The 5,681-nt window shown below is 38.3% G+C and overlaps 1 long non-coding RNA gene across 3 annotated transcripts; it reads right to left on the bottom strand.

Moving 5' to 3' along the window:
• Positions 1 to 794: 794 nt before the first annotated feature.
• LOC117533702 lies at positions 795 to 5,475 on the bottom strand. Of its 3 annotated transcripts, none has more exons than XR_004567096.1 (7): positions 5,174 to 5,475; positions 4,461 to 4,530; positions 4,095 to 4,159; positions 3,486 to 3,871; positions 2,997 to 3,163; positions 2,676 to 2,771; positions 795 to 1,818 (listed from the first exon to the last, which is right to left on the bottom strand). It is a non-coding gene; the product is annotated as an uncharacterized LOC117533702 (long non-coding RNA). The 3 variants fall into 3 exon arrangements; XR_004567095.1 differs by lacking the exon at positions 5,174 to 5,475 and adding an exon at positions 4,827 to 4,914; XR_004567094.1 differs by lacking the exon at positions 5,174 to 5,475 and having other exon boundaries at positions 4,461 to 4,777.
• Positions 5,476 to 5,681: the final 206 nt, after the last annotated feature.

Genomic DNA, 5,681 nt, shown 5'->3' with positions numbered 1-5,681 from the left:
TCTCTGGTTGGTCTGGTGTCTTGCCTCTGTTGCATTCACTGAACATGGGAAATTACATTCCTGCCGTCCTCTCTTGTGTCATGATGAGGTTCAGGTAAAGCACGGTTAATGTATTATATTATTGACTCAATAATATAATACATGACTTTGAGAGTAGGCAATCTAGGCATATTAACACAATTAATTAAACATACTTATCACGGCGACGGTGTACTGAGATTTTTTGTTGTTGCTACTGTAGGAGGCCCCTTAGTGGCAGCGGGGCCCTAAGCGGCCGCTTATGTCGCTTAATGGGTCGGGCCGGCTCTGCATCTATCTATCCATCTATCCATCTATCCATCCATCTATCTATCCATCCATCCATCTATATATCCATCCATCCATCTATCCATCCATCTATCTATCCATCCATCCATCTATATATCCATCCATCCATCTATCCATCTATCTATCTATCTATCCATCCATCCATCTATCTATCTATCCATCTATCTATCCATCTATCTATCTATCCATCTATCCATCTACACTGTAAGCCCCAATAAGTAAACTTAACTCAAAAAAATTAGGGCAACTGATTGCCTCAAGTATTTTAAGTTAATCAACTCAAAACTTACAATTTTCAAGAACTTAAATAATTTGATTAAATGCTACATGTACCTATTGATTACAGTAAAATTAAAATGGCTTATTAAGTCAACTCAAATATGTTCAGGACTGTGACTTAAACATTTGAATTCACCTCTACTAATGGATTAAGTTACCAGAACTTAAAGACATAAGTACTCAAAGTCTTTTTTTTTTGGGTTAACAGAACTCAATATTTATTATTTCAACCAAACCAAACACATTGACTTAGTCAACTCAAAATCACATAACTTAAAAACATTGACACAACTGATTGCCTCAATTGAATCGAGTGAACAGTGAACTTGAACAGCTTTACTAAATTTATTTTCTAGCCCTCTTATTTAACATGCTGTCCTGTTAACATTTACAAGACAGTAAAATAAGTAGTCATAAAAAAAAATAAAAAAATGCAAAGGCAATTGTACTTTTGGCACATTTTGGTTAAAACCTGAATAGAGCAACAACTTTGATAAAATTACAATGACAGTCTGAACCCTTTAACTGTAAAACTGTAAAATGTAAATGAATTACATGAACAAGTATCAAATCTTCACCTGGATGAGTTAAAGTGCAACAACAACAACAAACAAACATGATTAATGCCAGTTAATCAGAAATATTTGGTATTATTAAAGTACAAACAGTCATCCCTCAAAATCAAAGATACTTTGATGTGAACAATGGTAAACAGTACACATTTGACATTAATACAACATGTACAAGTAAAAGGGAACATTGAGCAGCTTGACCACCTGGCTGAAAACCTGCAGCAACTGGTACAGCAACTTTCTTAAGACATTTTTATTTCAGAAGGAAATCACTTTGAAGTAGAGGGAAAATGCCCCACTCCACACCTGTTTTTCAGATGCATTTCTACACATGCATCAGCAAGTCATTCTTGAGGGTCTGCAACTTGGGCGACAATTTACCATCTTCCAGACCAAATAAAACCTTCTGAGTGAACTCGAAAGTGTTTGTCAGTCCTTTGGGATAGCTGAGGTGTACTGCATAAATTAGTCCAAACATTACCAGGAATGCATCTGCAAGTCTGAGGAGGCTGACCACAATATCATTTTCGATGACAACAGAGATGGTCACAGGCTGATATTGCACTTGACTTGTGCCATTGTCACTGGTGACAGTAAGGAGGGCCACTGCAACACCTCCAAGCTCTGGTTCGGACTCTTCCTAAATGAATGAAAGAGAGATAATAATCACAAACTGGGTGTTGGTCATGCATTACATTACATTACATGTTACTTGTTATATGTCAGATTCCTCCGCGTACCGCTAGCGGGAGCTGGCGTACCACCAGTGGTACACATACCACAGGTTGAGAACCACTGGCTTAAGGGATTAGACTGTTTTAATTTCTAAAACAAATGGCCGGAACCAGATACTAAAGCTGCATTACATTACATTACATGACATGTTACTTGTTAGACGCTTTTTATCCAAAGCGACTTACATACTCAATACTGTGGGCAATCCCCACAGGAGCCATTTGGGGTGAAGAGTCTCAGGGACACAACGACATGCTGACTGCAGTGGGGTTTGAACCTGTGATCCGAACACCAATGCTCTATCCACTGCGCCACACCCGCCTCGCAGGAACATTTTTAAAAATCGTGATTTTCTGTGTGGCAATATCTTTTGACTGCAACTCTTGGAGATATACTTTCTAAGTTGTTCATATTTTAGTTAGAACTATGTTTTAGAGAGTTGTTTTGTCAACAGACTACACATTTAAAGGTGAAAACAGGTGTTCTACACCAAATAATCAGACGAGCTACCAGTGAAACCAAGTGCCAGGAGATAAAACATATCCAATAAATGTTTTACTTAACTTCAGTATCGCTTCAAACAAAAAAAACGATTCAGTTCATTTGTATTTGGGTGAAGGAAAACAGACCAAAACCTCTGCAAATCACACAAACTATATGGATGGATAGACAGAAACAGGATAAGTGCAAACAAATATTTGTATTTTAATGAACTATTCACTTAATATAGAGTGGTACTGTTAATGAATTAAGGAGACTCACTGTGCAGGTTCGTACAAATCCAGAGGTGTCCTCTTGCAGATACACAGGAAGGGCATGGATAACGGTGGTACGCCTGGTGTTGATGTCGTGTAATTCCTATAACGATAAAAATACAAGCGTACAAACTGTTGACTGTGAAGTTTACTGAACAAACCTGTCAATCCAATCAGAACATATATCCCCAGACAACCTGTTCACATCTTTAATGCAATCAGACAAATAGCAAAAACAAAGTGGGCTAATTGTAAAATTCAAAAGATATTTTTTTAATCTGTTTAACGTTAGATGTTCAACCTTTGAATTGTAAAATAATCTCTTTACCTGTTCATTGTGGATTTTTAAAATTTCAGCCAAAGCCTCAGCTGTCTCCCAGATTTGGACGCCTTCTGTCTAAATATGGCCATCAGTCGAGGAAGATGGCGGTCAAAAGCAGCGTAGAACGTGTTGGGCAGATTCTGGTTTGTAATCCGTTGGAACTCTGCATACACCTATTTAAAAAACAGAGCAGAAGGACAATACAGCAATGTCAATTAGTCAGTTCCAAATAAATCAAACTAGGTTAAAGTGGTATCCTCCTTACAAATGTAATAGATCCTCCAAGTTTGACCAGTCAGTTCCTTCCCTGTGGCAAGAACGAGAACTTCACCTGGACTGTTCTTTTCCTTGCATTACATTACACCACAGGGAAGGAACTGGAACTTTGAAGATCTATGACACTCCTATATACAGCAAATAGCCACTATAAGAGTCACAGAATGCGCTATTATCAATAAAGAAGAAAACAGGAAAAAGAGAACTAATCTATATTACCTCAGACTCCATTTTGAGAGCAGGCCAGAGGTCCATGAGCTCGTTCACTGCCGGGCATGTCCTCACTATGGTCTGTCCCCGCAGTGCAAATGTGGTGTGCATCATCTTTTTAATGAGGGGTAGGTCCATCTCAGTCTTCTTGACTTCCTCAACAATTGTCTGCCTCAAGTGCTCAAGACTTGAGAGATCCTCTCCTTGGGGAAGGTTGAACAAATCCTATATTTAAAATGTAATGTAAGCTACTGCCTAATAACTTCTTAAACATCCATTGTCTGTCCGTCCTGGGAGAGGGATCCCTCCTCTGTTGCTCTCCCTGAGGTTTCTCCCATTTTTCCCTTTAAACTGTGGGTTTTCTTCGGAAGTTTTTCCTTGTACGATGTGAGGGTCTAAGGACAGAGGGTGTCGTATTGTCATACTGATATTTTGTACAAACTGTAAAGTCCACTGAGACAAATGTAACATTTGTGATATTGGGCTATATAAATAAACATTGATTGATTGATTGAGTTAATGTTAGTATGGTAAATTAATTAATGGACAACAAATGGACAAGCGTTCACTACCAAGCCTGTTAATAATCTGACATCGTTATATTCACTTTAACATTACCTTTCTCTGCTCTGCCCCATGTGTGTGGCCTCGCGCTTGTTGAACCCGTATACAGAGGTTGAAACCTGGGTGAAGGAGAGTGTTAAACGTTAGCAGCGGCTCTCGTAATTCAGCAGTGGAAGTGAAGGGAACACAAACACACAACCCTCCGCGCCTCGTGGTTTACAGTGTGGTTTATCTCCTTCAGACTAAAGCTGAACAAATCCAATATTTAAAATGTAATGTAAGCTACTGCTTAATACATTCTTAAACATCCATTGGGGAAATGTTAGTATGGTAAATGATGAATTAATGGACAACAAATGGACAAGCGTTCACTACCGAGCTTGTTTATAACTGACAACGTTATATTCAATTTAACATTACCTGTCTCTGCTCTGCTCCGTCCCGTGTGTGTGGCCTCACGCTCGTTGAAACCGTATAAAGAGGTTGAAACCTGGGTGAAGGAGAGTGTTAAACTTTAGCAGCGGGTCTCTTAATTCAGCGGCAGCGAGGAGAGCACGGAGGGAGCACACACAATCCTCCGCACCTCGTGGTTTACAGTGGATGAAAATGTTAGCTTGCTAACTGTTAGCAAACTAGCTAGCTAGTGACCGTGTTAAATAGTGACTTTCAGTCCAATGCCTTCGGGGTTGCTCGTAGTAAATTAAGTAAATGGTTGGGTATATTATGACACACATTTGAGTATAAATTGATTAAACTAACATTGAAGACTTTTATTAGGAAACCTACCTGTTATGTTAGTGTTTCAACGGCTGCCGTCACTACGAGCACCCACAACCACAATGCATTTGGCTGAACTTTTTGAATACATAATTAGCTTAGGGGCAATGACATTTTTCATCATATACAAAAAGTGACAGCCCTATTTTGGCACCAAGTTTCCACAACTACATATCTTACAAGTTAACATTATACAGTAACTGTGCAAATAATTCAGGCATTTCTGTGAATCTGCTGACTCAACCTATGGCTAATGCTAGCTAACATGCATGTATCTGGCTAACATCAACACTCTCTTTCACATGTTTAATCTCAAAATATTAAAAAAAGTGAAGAAATATGAATATTGTACTTACAGTGAGACCAATGATGCTGATTACCACCGGAAAGTGTGGAAATTAAGTGTGAAGATCCACCTTATTGCAGGTATTAGCTGCATGTGCTGCATCCCACTTTCGACAGTTAGTGACGGTTAGTGACGTCAGACACACAATAAGCATTAGAAATGAGTACAGTTCAATGTATATGTTTAAGTGATGCTTACTTAATCCGCCAAATAGTTCAAGTTAATCAAAGATTATCAGTTTACTTAACTCAAAAACGAAGAACAGTCACAGGAACTGAATATATTGAAGTTAGTAGAACTTTTTTTTAAATTTAAGTTTACACTAATTAATCTATTTAATTATTTTTGAACGTTCGGGTTTACAGTGTATCCATCTATCTATCTATCTATCTATCCATCTATCCATCTATCCATCCATCTATCTATCCATCTATCTATCTATCCATCTATCCATCTATCTATCTATCCATCTATCCATCCATCTATCTATCTATCCATCTATCTATCCATCTATCCAT

Source organism: Gymnodraco acuticeps, unplaced genomic scaffold (genome assembly GCF_902827175.1).
Source record: "Gymnodraco acuticeps unplaced genomic scaffold, fGymAcu1.1, whole genome shotgun sequence".
Classification (NCBI taxonomy): Eukaryota; Metazoa; Chordata; class Actinopteri; order Perciformes; family Bathydraconidae; genus Gymnodraco; species Gymnodraco acuticeps.
This window is presented reverse-complemented; position numbering and strand designations above follow the sequence as displayed.